A 15,742-nucleotide genomic window follows, 5' to 3' on the forward strand; every position below is an offset into this window, starting at 1 on the left:
ATCGTCCGATATATTTTAAATCGTCAAAAATCGTTAGAGGCGATATTTAATAGGAATTCCCACGATTTATCGTCAAAAATCGTAAATCGGGGGAAGGGGAGGGGAAGGGGGAGGGCGGGAAAACTGGCACACTAAAACTCCCTAAAACCCACCCCGACCCTTTAAAATAAATCCCCCACCCTCCCGAACCCCCCCAAAATGCCTTAAATTACCTGGGGTCCAGAGGGGGGGTCCCGGTGTGATCTTTTACTCTCGGGCCTCCGATGCATTGTAGAAATGGCGCCGGCGCTACCTTTGCCCTGTCATATGACAGGGCAACGGTAGCGCCGGCGCCATTTTGTTTTTTGTACCCCGACGTCAGGAGCGTAGGAGATCGCTCCCGGACCCCCGCTGGACCCCCAGGGACTTTTGGCCAGCTTGGGGGAGCCTCCTGACCCCCACAAGACTTGCCAAAAGTCCAGCAGGGGTCCGGGAGCGACCTCCTTCACTCGAATCGTTTTGCCGTACAAAATGGCGCCGGCCATACGCTGTATGGCCGGCGCCATTTTGTACGGCAAAACTTCCAGGGCCTGATGTGACGGGGTGACTTCTTTACACATTCCCTTTTATTTCCCCAGGGGAGATGTTGTTCTTAATATGGGTGCAAAGAGTGCAGAAGAAATACTCTGGAGTCACTTCAGTAGTGTCCAAAATAAAAGTCTTTATTAACAATGGTGATAAATTGCACAAAAACTCAAACTGCAGCACCACATAATTCTCTTATCAGTTTATCACAATTTACTTTCTCTGTGCAGGATTCACTTGTGTCGGGACAAGGGAAAACATTCACTCTCTTAGATTAAGTGAAGTGGAGCTCCCAGATGGACAGGGTCTTTTAAACTGGTTAAAACTCCTTCCAAACCAACAAAAACTGGTAAAATGTCTATAGTACAGAGAGTAAATCCTCTCTTTCCTCTCCCCAGGGTAGTGAACACTGGATGGGGTTGATGCAACCTGTCCCCATCATCAGCTGGTGGAGTGGGATGAAGCTAGAGGCCGCTGGAGCTTCACCTATACCAGCCTTCATTCCCTTCGGGCTGAGCCTTTGGGTGCCGGGGCCGGCAGGACTTAGGTGGGCCTCAAGGTTGGTTAAAGATGAAATCGTATTCAGCCCAGAGACAGCAGTCTGTAGATGGTGCAGTTCTATCGTGGACTGGATTCGGTACGGAGGCTCAGGTGCCAAAGGAACAATGGGGAACTGGAGGCACCCAAGCAATGGAAGGCCTAAGCCTTGAAAGTCCATGTCCAGAGGATAGGCGAGGAGAGGCGTCACTGACAGGCTAGGTTCAGAGCCGGCGATGAGTTGAAAGTTGTGGTAAGCAACATGGAACTCTGGACACAGGAAAGTCTGTAGCGTAGTCGTGTAATGCAAGGGTCTGGGCACGGAGAAGGCAGGTGTAGTAAATCCAGGCCGTAGTCAAGGTACGGAGAAGGCAGGCGTAGTCAAGCAAAGCGATGGTCAGGGCATGGAGAAGGCAGGCATGGTCAGACGTAGCGGAGGTCCGGGGCTAGAGAGAAGTTAAAGAATAGTCAGATGTAGCAGAGGTCCGGGGCTGGAGAGAAGCTGAAGAGCAGTCAGGCATAGTAGAGGTTTGGGGCTAGAGAGAAGCTGAAGAGTAGTCAGTGAAGATTTAACAAACATAGACAGCAATATCAGCTTAATACAGATTAGGTATATATAGAACATTTCCAGGTAATACCATGGTTATACAGTAAATTAACACAAAAAAGAAAAATCTTGCAAGAAGCATTTTATCATTGTATAGCCATATATACATATAAAAGAAAAACCCCCGTTATAAGGTAATTGGGGATCCAAGAAGGTAATAATTTGAGCAAAGCATAAAGCACAACAACAGAGAATCAGTAGGTTACATAGCGCTTATATCATATCCCTAGACAAGGTTTTAGTGATTAGGTAATTTTGCATCAAGAAATCTACGTAGTTCAAGCGGCTCTAGAAACACAAACCTATCATTCTGATATTTAACTACACATTTACTAGGATAGTATATTATAATCTGAGCCCCGAGATTTTTTGCCTCTTGGCTCAGCTGAAGAAATTTCTTCCTACGTATTTGTGTAGATTTCGTTATGTCGGGGTATGTCCATAATTTTTGTCCCAAAAATAGCTTGTCTCTATTTCTAAGAGACAATTTTAAAATCTTGTCTCTATGTGTTACATGTGCAAACACACACAGAGTCCCTCGATGTTCAATTTGTTCAGACATGCTTTGTTCTAAAAAAGCTGTGATGTTATTTAACTCCTGCTGTTGCTGTATATCACTTTTATCTTGATCTTCATTTTCTAATTTCCCTTGCATAACAAAGAAAATCTTTGCAATAGTTGGTATCTCCTCTGGTGTTAACAACAATACTTCAATTAAGTATTTCTTATATAGTTCATAAGAGGATATTAACTTCACATTTGGGAAATTAAGTATTCTTAAATTATTGTATCTGGCTTGATTTTCTAAGGTCTCAATTCTCCATGCATTTGCCATTTCTCCATGTATCAACCCCATTTGGACCTTTTCCACTTGTGTTACCCGATTTTCCAGGCCTTGCAATTTTCTTTATGATCAGTCACAACAGGGTCTATCTGAGAAATACAATTCTGTGTTTCTAGCATAGTAGTATTCAAGCTCTCAATCAACACTTAATTCCATTAGGGCTGCCCAAATATTTTCCAAAGTTATAGGCATATGTGATTCGCTTGAAATGTTGTTTAAACTCACGGTTTCCTTCAAGCGGCGTTCTTGCCTCTCGCTCGGGGCCACCGCCCGGTCCTTAAAACTCCTCCGGTGTTGAAGTCTGGGGCATTCCTTCCCCCCCCCCAACTTTCATACCCACTTCTACTTCCCTCAGATTTCCCTCGAAGGGGTCTGGAAGCACCGGCATCTGTGGTCGGACTCCCGGACCCAAATCCGGAGTTGGAGCGAGGGAGGGAGATAAGGGCTTCAAGGGAGCCCTGGGGCTCAAAGAGGTGTTTAGGCCCTGCAGCGTCAGTGCTTGCTCTGCATCGACGCCGATATCAGGCACTTCTCCCGGGGTGCTTGTGCTAGTCGGCGAGAAAAAACTCCCGATTAAAGGTTGTGAGAGTGCAGAGGCCAGGGTCGTCGGGGTCTCTACCCTGACCCTGCCTTTCCTCTTTGTGTGCGGCATTTAGAAGAAATTGTTAAAAATCAGGAGCTTGCTCTCACACAACCTACTTCACTGACCACCATCTTGGATCCTCCTTAATGAGGATTTAATGGGGTGGGCCAGCAAGGTGTCTCTATATGCTGACCTCACCGATCTGGAGGGCATGTGAAGTCGAAGTGGGAACTTAAGATCCAGGGGGGTGATATTGTGAATGGCTTTATGATCATTAGAACTTTGTATAAGATTCTGAATTTGATTGGGAGCCAGTGCAGGTTCCGCAGGATGGGTGTAATATGGTCTCTTTTATTGGTCTTGGTCAGAATCCTTGCTGAAGCGTTTTGTAGCATCTATAAGGGTTTGATGGTATTAGCTGGGAGGCCGAAGAGTAGGGAGTTGCAATAGTCCAATTTTGAGAAAATGATAGCTTGGAGCACTGTTCGAAAGTCATGGAAGTAGAGGAGAGGCCTCAATCGTTTTAAGACTTGAAGTTTAAAAAAGCAGTCCTTGGTGGTGGTGTTGATGAAACTTTTGCAGTTCAGTTGGTTGTCCATGATGACTCCTAGGTTTCTGACTTGGGGGGGAGAAGCATGGTTGATTAGCAGGGAGTGTGTTGGACAATGAGTAATTTCCTTCTTGGGCAATGAGGAGGATCTCCGTCTTCTTGGTATTCAGGATCAGGTGAAGGGCTGTTAGAAGGTTGTTATGGATTGAAGACATGTGTTCCAGTATTCCAAGGTTTTAGAGAGGAATTCAGTGATCGGTAATAAAATCTGAACATCATCAACTTTCTCTTAGGTGTGTACCTGTATAGCACTGTATATGTATAGTAGTGCTATAGAAATGATTATTAGTAGTAATTGCTGTAGTACCATACAGTATGTTTATGAGATCCCCTCAGACATGAAGAAGGAGATCCAAGATGGTGGCAATCTGACTGGACATGAATTTTGGAGCTCCATCTTTGGGAGATTTTCCTTGGTTTATTTCCTAAATATGCTGCATAAAAAAGCAGAAGAACAAGTTTAGAGTGTAGACCCCAGTGCCTATGGAAGCTAGCCCTGGTCAGTGAAAGATGGTTGGGTTCCTTGCCTCAGCATATGGGGAGTAACCAGGGAAAGGTCTGTAGCAGTAGATGCTTACTGCTACTAGCAGGTGACAACCCATCTGAATGAGGTTTGTCTAAGCCACAGTGCTCTGACATCCCCTTCCTCGTCACTCTGCAGTGTTTCTGAAATGAAGGTCTCACAGAGGTGAAGCACATTGATGATAGCATCAGAGCCACTAACATCTGGGGAGGCAAACCTTTGAGATCCTGCAGTATCCAAGGTTTGAGCTATGGATGCTGGGGGTACAGCTGCAGGGGAAGACCATGGGAAACTGTAAGAGATCAGAATTGATTTTGGAGGACAGTCATCCGTTGCTTCATTTCCTCTGGAATTTGGAGACATATGCGGGGTAAGCAATGTGCAGCTGGACCCCTCTGTTAAGGTAATTACAAGTTCCTTTAATTGAGTCATCTTGAAGAAGCCCGATGTTATAATAATGGATTTGATTTGCTCATTTTTTGTGTCCTTCGAACAATCAATCTCCTCCTTTACTTTAACTTTTGATATATCTCAATGAATGCAGATTATTGAGACTATTCTTGTATAGTCTTGTATAGTCTATAGCTTTAGAATACTGGGTGACTCAAATGCACTGTACTCGAATGGGATTGTTATAGAGAGGTAAGATGCAGGCAAGAAATTTAAAAAGTTTGTAAGACATTTGAACACTCGAGCATTGAATTTTCCTAATTTCTGTGCTACTTTCCCACTGGATCAGCCTAGTGGTTAGAGCAGTGGACTATGAACCAGGAGACCAGGGTTTGAGTCCTGCTGTCGCTCCTTGTTACCTTGGGCAAGTCACTTTACCTTCCATTGCCTCAGGTACAAAAACTTAGATTGTAAGCCCTCTGGAGATAGGGAAATACCTGAATGTAAACCAGTGTGATATCTCAATTGAGATTGAATGTTGGTATATAAAAATAATAAATAAATAGATTTTAGATGTTATAAATGCAGTGGAGGTGATACCACATATTGTCAAGGCCTATTTTCTTCCTACTGGGTAGCAGGGAACCACTCAGGGAGTTTTAACTGAAGATGAGCATGTCTTGATAGACAGCCTTCATTTGACTGGTATTTTGGAAAAGCTGGGAGAAGACAAAGTTGTGAATAGAGGGATGCTTTTGGTGTCTTTTTTATTTTCTCAAGACTGTGATTCTATTATTAGGCTATTATTTTGGAATAGACAAGTGCTGTATTATGGTCAGAAAGTGTGGTTTTTTCCAGATATTTTTAGAGTTTCAAAGGAATGTTAAAAAAGATAATTAATTCAATATATCAAGAGGCTCAGTCCTTGGGTATGTAATTTATTATTCATTATCAGGTGAATTTTAAAAGCCCTACATGTGCCAAAGCCAGGAGATACACGCGTATATCAGCCCAACACATGCTGCACAGATTTTAACAGATGCCCAGATACGCGCAAATTTCCCGGTACGCGAGTAAATATTTTTTCATAAAGGGACAGGAATGGGCATGGTCTGGGTGGGGTGTGGCATTCCAGAAAATATGAATGAAACCAGCTGTAAGTATTTACATACACCAGCGGGCGTCGGGGTCTCTATCCGCATAACATTACTTCTGCTATGGACAGCATGTAAGTCATGAAACAATAAAAACTAGGCTACTCAGTGGGGTTTTAAAGATCAGAGCTAATAAGGTAAAAAGGATGGAAGTTAGCTAGAGGGTTTTGGAAGTCCTCTCTTTTACTGGGGCGAACTGGGAACAAACTGGGGAAACAGATAATTGCATTGGTGCGCCTATCTACTAAAATCCCCCCACTTATGTGATCCAGGCATTTGCACTTAGATGCATGTCAGTGTAAAATTGTGCACACATGTACACACGTATAGCCGATTTTATACCATGCACACATATGCGTGCTTATGTTATAAAATCCCCGCGTACATGTGCACAAGCCGGAAAATGCATGTAAATGTGCTCCCACATGCAGTTCTTAAAATTCACCTTTGTCCATGTAATTGTGTTCTGAGATAGCACAATATCAGGGGTGTTTTTTTCAACCATTGCACATTTGCTTTTTTTTTCTTTTTTGATTCAAGGAAAACTGAAACTGAAACAAGCTGGGCTACCTAATTATGATCTACCCAAGCTGTCCCTTTTTCCATTTCCTTTACTCCATGCTCGGAACATCCTGGGATCTTCCCCTTATATTTCTTGTTTTACTGTTTAGGGCAATATGTTAATTTGGTTGGATATTTGGTTTGGTTGTAACATTCTTCTGGATGCTTTTCACTCACAAAGTATTCTTGTGTTAATTATTAAATGCTAATAAAACAAAAGATGTGACGAGGAGCCATACGAAGAGACCTGGGTGGTTTTAAAAGGTCATGTGGTACAATTTGGCTTCTCCTTAAACTGGTCCCAGAAAAGATATAAACAATCTAAATAATTCAGTCTTCTTCAGGACCCCCATGGCTAACAGAGCTCTGTATTTCCCCACAAAGAATTCATGCCGAAGCATTCTTTTTCAACAAGTGTGAAGACGTGGAAGGATGGACCTAGTGCCAGAGCTTTTCTACTTGCACAGATTAAGGATTTAATAGGCAGCAGATGGTACCATCAGTGTTATACAAGCTGTCCTCTAAACCTATCATTCCCTGGCACCCGTGCTGTAGGGCAGGAGTCCAAGCAACGTGTTCACAGGCATCTTGCCATCTTACCAGCTGGCCATGACTATAGTGTCTGGAAGCATGAGACTGCTGATTGCATATGCATGAAATAATGATATTAAAGGGCCCCACAGGTGCTTAAACTCACTTTGTGGTATTGAAATCCAAGTAGATATTACCAAGCGGTCATAGAGCAACCACACATATTAAAGGTACCCTAGAGATCTTACTTTATGTAGTAAAAAAGGAATACCCTGTTAGCCTGCCAAAAAGCTTTCCTGAACATTGTTCCTTCTCCTGTTTCTTTCAGAATCTTTCCTATGATCCAGAGGCCAGCAATGTTTAGGTTATTATTGCTTGATTAATCATAATTAATTACATTGGTAAAATAAAGTGATTTACAAATAAAATTCGAACAAGCTAACAAGTTAAACTGACAAGAAATATAGCATAAAACATATCAATATAAATTATTAGAGATGTGAATCGTGTGCCCGATCGTATCTTAACGATCGAAATCGTCTGGCAGGAGAAGAAAATTGTGTTGGCACGATTTTTTAGCTAAAAAATTGTTTTTTTCCGATTAGTGCGCCCTAACGGGAGTTAGGGCGCACTAACCATTGTTAGTGCACACTAACAGAAAATGATACAATTTGACACTTTTCAGATCAGTTAAGGTCAGTTAGGAATGAATATGTATTCCTATTGGCTGCCCTCTTATTTATTCATGTTACCAAGGTTCCCACTGACAATATATGGGGGATGGGAAATGGAAACAGTTGGTAGCTTGACAAAAAAGTAATATGATCAGTCAATGTGACTAGAACTTGTGCCCTGCCCTATCCCTGATACCGGGAGTGTTGTGATCTTCCTGCACACAGTGCCCTATGCCTGATACTGGGAGTGTTGTGATCTTCCTGCACACAGTGCCCTATCACTGATACCGGGAGTGTTGTGATCTTCCTGCACTCAGTGCCATATCCCTGATACTGGGAGTGTTGTGATCTTCCTGCATGCAGTGCCCTATCCCTAATACCAGGAGTGTTGTGATCTTCCTGCACACAGTGCCCTATCACTGATACCGGGAGTGTTGTGATCTTCCTGCACTCAGTGCCATATCCCTGATACTGGGAGTGTTGTGATCTTCCTGCACACAGTGCCCTATCCCTGATACCGGGAGTGTTGTGATCTTCCTGCATGCAGTGCCCTATCCCTAATACCGGGAGTGTTGTGATCTTCCTGCACGCAGTGCCCTATGCCTGATACTGGGAGTGTTGTGATCTTCCTGCACACAGTGCCCTATCCCTGATACCGGGAGTGTTGTGATCTTCCTGCACTCAGTGCCATATCCCTGATACTGGGAGGGTTGTGATCTTCCTGCACACAGTGCCCTATCCCTGATACCGGGAGTGTTGTGATCTTCCTGCACTCAGTGCCATATCCCTGATACTGGGAGTGTTGTGATCTTCCTGCACGCAGTGCCCTATCCCTGATACCGGGAGTGTTGTGATCTTCCTGCACTCAGTGCCCTATCTCTGATACTGGGAGTGTTGTGATCTTCCTGCACACAGTGCTGTATCCCTGCTCAGTGCAGGAGATCACAACACTCCCAGTATCAGGGATAGGGCACTGTGTGCAGGAAGATCACAACACTCCCGGTATCAGGGTTAGGGCACTGTGTGCAGGAAGATCACAACACTCCCGGTATCAGGGTTAGGGCACTGTGTGCAGGAAGATCACAACTCTCCTGGTATTAGGGATAGGGCGCTGCATGCAGGAAGATCACAACACTCCCAGTATCATGGATAGGGCACTGTGTGCAGGAAGATCACAGCACTCCCAGTATCAAGGATAGGGCACAAGTTCTAGTCACATTGACTGATCACATTACTTTTTTTGTCAAGCTACCAACCGTTTCCATTTCCCATCCCCCCAACCATCACCTCAGTGGGAACCTTGGTAACATCAATAAATAAGAGGGCAGCCAGCCAATAGGAATACATATTCATTCCTAAACTGACCTTAACTGACCTGAAAAGTGTCAATTTGTATCATTTTCTGTTAGTGCGCACTGACTCCCGTTAGTGCGCACTAATCCGATTTAACGATTTTTAACGATAAATCATTAGAATTCCTATTGTATTGTGTTCTTTAACAATTTTAAGACGATATTAAAATTATCGGACGATAATTTTAATCGTTGAAAAACGATTCACATCCCTATAAATTATTATACATGTAACAAAATCATATTATAAATAGCCAACTTGCCAAAATGGAGTGATACTGCATATAATAATATATATATATACCAGCAAAAAGTTCACAAAAAATTGGAAGTAAAGGGACGTTAGTAAGCTGGGAAAATTTTAAAGTTTTACTCTCCCCAAAGCATGTATAGCTAAGAGACGGAGAGATAGATAACCCGGTCTTCTCTATCATTCATCCCTTAAGCAAATCAACGCAATAACTTCGCACTATAAAAACCCAATGAGCATGCTCATGATAATGCGCACTAACTCATTCAGTGCACACTAACACCTAAATAGTGTGCGGTAACCAGAAGTTAGTGCACTCTAAAAAATACCTATTGAGCATGCTCACATTAGTGCACACTAACTAAAGTTGGTGCACACTAACTTCCAGGTAGTGCACGCTATCAGGGAGTTAGTGCGCACTACAAAACCTAATGAGCATGCTCGTGATAGTGCGCACTACCATATTTAGGGCCGGATTTTCAAAGGTTACGCACGCCGGGTCTATTTCAAAAGGCCCAGAGACACGCATAAAGCCCCGGGATGCGTCTAAGTCCCGGGGCTTTACTAAAGTGGTGGTCCAGGGATGGAGAGTAGGCGGGGCTGAGCGGTCAGGGGCAGGGCGGAGTTGGGGGCCTCCAATACAGTGGCCATTTGCCGCTGTGCCGGGGATCTGCGCCAGCAGTTAGCTGGCGCGCGCAACTTACTTCAGACCCTGGGCTGAAAGTAAATTTTAGAACAAAAGCCTAAAAAATAAAAAGGTAGGAGGGAAGGGGCGGGGGAGGTAAGGGAAGGGAAGGTGGGGTGGGGATAGGGAACGGGTGAAGGCAGCACGGCTTGGCGTGGGCTCGGCACGCACAAGGTGCACATGTACGCCCGCGCTTACATCTGAAATCTACCCCTTAGTGTGCACTAACACCTGAATAGTGCGTGGTAACTGGACGTTAGTGCACACTAACGCCAAAATTTGAAAAAAAATAAAAATAACACCTCCCCGAACCATTTTACCCATGAAATGGCCCTAAAAACAAAATTTCCTGAACACAAATGAAAAAGAACCCCACTGCACATCTCTAGTAATAAGGACAATTTTTTAGATATTTTTGAATGCACTTTAAAACCAAATGTCACACTCAATCTCAAACAATATGAGCATAAGAACATAAGAAAAATGCCATACTGGGTCAGACCAAGGGTCCATGAAGCACTGTTTCCAACAGTGGCCAATCCAGGCCATAAGACCCTGGCAAGTTCCCAAAAACTAAGTCTATTCTATGTTACCATTGCTATGGCAGTGGCTATTCTCTAAGTGAACTTAATAGCAGGTAATGGACTTCTCCTCCAAGAACTTATCCAATCCTTTTTTAAACACAGCTATACTAACTGCACTAACTACATCCTCTGGCAACAAATTCCAGAGTTTAATTGTGCGTTGAGTAAAAAAGAACTTTTCTCCGATTAGTTTTAAATGTGCCCCATGCTAACTTCATGGAGTGCCCCCTAGTCTTTCTACTATCCGAAAGAGTAAATAACCGATTCACATCTACCCGTTCTAGACCTCTCAAGATTTTTAAACACCTCTATCATATCCCCCCTCAGTCGTCTCTTCTCCAAGCTGAAAAGTCCTAACCTCTTTAGTCTTTCCTCATAGGGGAGTTGTTCCATTCTCCTTATCATTTTGGTAGCCCTTCTCTGTACCTTCTCCATTGCAATTATATCTTTTTTAGATGTGGCGACCAGAATTGTACACAGTATTCAAGGTGCGGTCTCACCATGGAGCGATACAGAGGCATGACATTTTCTGTTTTATTCATCATTCCCTTTCTAATAATTCCCAACATTCTGTTTGCTTTTTTGACTGCCGCAGCACACTGAACCGACGATTTCAATGTGTTATCCACTATGACACCTAGATCTCTTTCTTGCGTTGTAGCACCTAATATGGAACCCAACATTGTGTAATTATAGCATGGGTTCTTTTTCTCTATATGCATCACCTTGCACTTATCCACATTAAATTTCATCTGCCATTTGGATGCCCAATTTTCCAGTCTCACAAGGTCTTCCTGCAATTTATCACAATCTGCTTGTGATTTAACTGCTCTGAATAATTTTGTGTCATCTGCAAATTTGATTATCTCACTCGTCGTATTTCTTTCCAGATCATTTATAAATATATTGAAAAGTAAGGGTCCCAATACAGATCCCTGTATTGTAAGTGTGACAATGGGTCATTGTAGCATTACAGATGCTGCAATGACCCCATTGTCACACTTAGTCAACCACATATTCAAAAAGAAAGCTCCCCACAAATATTTTAAATCTTAATTTATTCACTTTTTGTTGATAAACATTTTTTTTATCAGAGGAAAAGACCTCAGAATTCAGCAAGACGGATTTAATCTTGCCTTGGATATTTCAACCACAGGTCAAAAACCGACCAATATTTTATTTACTGCAAATATATTTTTATATTGTATTTTTGATTGTATAAAATTAGTCAAAAAGACTTATCTCAAATGGTTTTTATAAATTCAGGATTGATTTTTTAACTGAACTTCTATGCTGCCGATGATGGCCAGGGTTTCGTAATACTGCTGATTCAGGGCGATATGACTTGTGTGGCGGATTAGTAAATTGGATTCAGCAAAATTATTTTTCACTGTCTAGATGAAATCTTTGTCAACTGACATTTTTCAAGCAAATATAATTTTGTAATGACATCAAACAAAATAGAGCAATGAAAACCCCATCAGCTGACGTTTCAGCACTATCCTTCATCAGGGGAAGTATTGAAACCAAATTATCTGGCATGGGCTTCCATTTGGGTAGTGCCGAAACATCAGCTAATATCGGGGTTTTCGTAGCTTATTTTGTTTGAAATGACACAGGAAGCTACATTTTAACAAGAGACTTTAAGCTGAATTTCAGAGTGGATTTATGCACATCCGTTTTGAAAATGTGTGTGTGTGCACAGAACTCCCTGTGACATATATGTACAAACTTACACCTTTGAAAGCAGGTATAATTTGAGCATATGGATTTACCCTCAAAGTTCTGATAATCAGAAGAATGTACTTAAATACATGCAAATTACATGCAAATTTCTGATAATCAGAAGTATGTACTTAAATCCTGATCCAGCCACAAATCCACCCCTCTGGAATGCCTATTAGTAAGGATGTTTACCCCCCAAGTTTTTCAGTTCAGTTTTTTTTGTTTTGGACTTTCTTTTTCATTGTATTTGGTACTTTTAATGTGTTTTGGGTTTTTTTGGGGGGGAAGGGGGTCATTTCCAAAACATATTAAACAAGAAAAAGAAAATCAAAACTGAAAAAAAAAAACTAAACCATTTTAAAAAATGAGCTTTTAGCATCTCTGGCTGGGCTTTTCCAGGACAAAAAACTGCCCTGAGCCAGGCCCAGTGCTGAGAACTAGCCCCATACCAGCTTGATGCTGGAACCCAGCCTTGAGCCAAATCAAGTACCAGGACCCAACCCTGAGCTAGCTCCAGCATTAGGGCTTAGCTCTGAGCCAGGCTGTGTGCCAAAACCTAGCAAATCCTAGCCTTGAGCTGGGGCCTACATGGATCCAGCCGAGAGCTGGGTCCCTCCCCCTGATGAAAAGTGCTAGAGCCAGGGAGCTCCCATCCCGGTCCCCACTTACCCCCTTCTCAGATCCTGGTGATAGTCAGCACTTTTTTGTATGGGATAGGTCCTAGCTCAGGGCCAAGCCCTTGTATAGGGGTCAGGCTCAGCATTAGGCGCTGGAACCTGCCCAGCTTGGGGCTAGGCCCAGACACTGGGACTGGTTTAGGGAGGCACAGCCTGTACAACTGTAGGCCCGTTAAAAAAAATGCCACAAAAATGAAAATGCTCAAAAATGTATGGGTATTTTCATAGGAGGCTGTTTTCAGTTTGTTCCATTTGTAATGAACCTAAGCCTCTTTTATTGCACTTTTGGCATTCGTTAGAAAGTAAATGCACATCCCTACTATTTAATATACAAAATTGTGTATCACATGTGCTTTTACACATCTACCAAGAGGGACTCTTTTTACATGCATAAAATCAGGTTTTATACATGCCTTGAAAAGTACCCCCTATATGAAACAGCCAGTTTTGCATTTTCATGTAATTTCAAAATGAATGCATGGTCCTAGTTATTTGTACAGCAGGCCAACATTCCATTTAGGAAAAATGATTGTCCTCTTAGCAGTGGTCTCTGTAAACAGGGAATTGTCCTTCAGGTCTTAAGCATGCTTTTGACTTTGATTCATGAGTTTTGGCTTAGGTCAAAGACTATTATCTGTCAATCAGTCTATCTATTACCATGATGAATTCCTATCCTACTCCCCATTGAAGAGTGGCATTTAATTGCAGGGGAATCCAAATCACTGGAGATGTCTATACTAACTTTTCCATATTTACAAAAACTAAAATCATGATACTTTATAAGGGCATTTTTCAAGCAATTTTAATTTTTACCCAGCTAAGAAGTCACCCAAATAAAATGGTAGTGCTAATAATTACTCTCTCCCACATTCCACAGCATGGGTACATTTAGCCACTGAAAAGAGTCAGGTCTACGGGAGGAGGGTGGGGGCGGTGGGCAGTGGGGAGTGGAAGAGAAGAGCCAGCAGACAACATGCAGGGATTCCAATTTGAAGTATTTGTGTATGATTTTATGCCACAGAATTTATACCTGCTGCAAAATTGGTGCAAAGTTTCAGGCAAGCCTCTGCCTTTTCAAAGGGGAATATCACAAGGCATTTCCCTTTCAAATGAGTTTTCAGGCCCCATGCAGATTTTCAAAATTGCCTCATATAAGCAACTATAATGAACACTGCTGGGATCTGGAGGTAGGAAGTTTTTTTTTTCACCAGTTTTAGGACGTGTAGACATGCTGCTCAGAAACATGGGGACAGAGTAAGGGAAACACTTCTTTAGATCTTGAGGAAGCAGAAACTACCAGGCTGTCATAACCGAGTCAGAACCAGGAGAATTAATTTGGGTATTCACTAAGTTCACTGATTCCCACATACCTGGTCCATGGACCTGATAGCTTAACGTCAGCAAAGGCCACAATTCAGAACTGTCCCAGGTCCCATACTGGAATGTTCCTGAAGATACCTCTGGGACTACATGTATCAAGTTACTTTTTCAATATATTACTGAATTGCAATGCCAAAAACAAAATGAAAAAATGTTATAGGCATAATTAATCAATTAAAAAGTGCAGGGAGAAAATACTTACTATTCTCATATTTCTGATTTTGAATAAGGAAATACAAAAGAATAAATTCTTGGGTAATGGGGAGGAACAAGATGACAAATATACTCTAGCCATGCTGGGACAGGAGGGCCACTGACTTCCTTGGCTTTGGAGACCTCCTTGAGGCTGGAGGATAGAAGGATGCCCGGAGGTCTGGCAGGCCAATTACAGGGTAGAGTGAGCCTCGAACAGTTGCTTGAAGATAACATCATAGCTGCTAAGAACTCAGCCAGGGTATTTTCAGGGATGGCTCCCGCTGGCTCCAGTGTACCGGGATTAAACATCAGTGTCAGTCTTTTAAATGGTACCTGGAGAACGTTTATCCAGAACTTAGAACTACTGCTTAGATTGGACCCCAAGCACCTTGCCATCACAGCATGTTGGAAGCATGCAGTATCACTGCATCCCTCCCTGACACTGTGACTCATTCCACTGGCATCATCACACCAAGCGAGCATCATCGGTCATTGCCCTACATTACGCAACCGAAAAATCATTAAAGATGTTAAAATGTTCAGGAAGAAACTTAAGGGCTTGTTGTTCATAGGAGTTGTTAGTCTATGGGTTTTAACCATGCATTTTTATTATTATTTTGTTTGTATGAATTGTTTATATTTTGTTTTATGTTTTTTATTGTAATCCGCTTGGAATGATCCAAATAGGCGGAATATAAATGTGCTAATAAATAAATAAATAAAAATAAATAAATGCTCTAAACCGCTTTTTGGGGTTTTTTTTGCTATTTTTCTTACTAATTTACCATGTTAAAAAGGAAGGGAAAGCTTTGAAAGTTTTCTTTGGAGCCCTTCGTAACATCAAATCCTTGTGCCATGGTTTGTTTTGTGGTGTGTGGGGATGGGATACCCAGTGCCTCTATGGGATCAACATTAGAAGCCATTGGGGACAGGAGGGCCACTGACTTCCTTGGCTTGGGAGACCTCCTTGAGGCTGGAGGATAGAAGGATGCCCGGGGGGTCTGGCAGGCCAATTACAGGGTGGAATGAGCCTCGAACAGTTGCTTGAAGATAACATCATATCTGCTAAGAACTCAGCCAGAGTATTTTCAAGGATGGCTCCCGCTGGCTCCAGTATACCGGGATTAAACATCAGTGTCCATAGAATGAAACTTAACCCTGGAAATCCTTTACTACATCAAATTTCACCAGAGACCACTGCCTCAGCATCTGGTCAAACGAGATATGCTATATCCAAACCAGAAGTATTTATTTAACCTAGAGATGTTAGGGTTGTTTTTAAAGGGTTGGGTAAGTCTTTATCAGGGAAATTTACT

The sequence above is a fragment of the Rhinatrema bivittatum genome, chromosome 4, assembly GCF_901001135.1.
Source record: "Rhinatrema bivittatum chromosome 4, aRhiBiv1.1, whole genome shotgun sequence".
NCBI classification, from domain to species: domain Eukaryota; kingdom Metazoa; phylum Chordata; class Amphibia; order Gymnophiona; family Rhinatrematidae; genus Rhinatrema; species Rhinatrema bivittatum.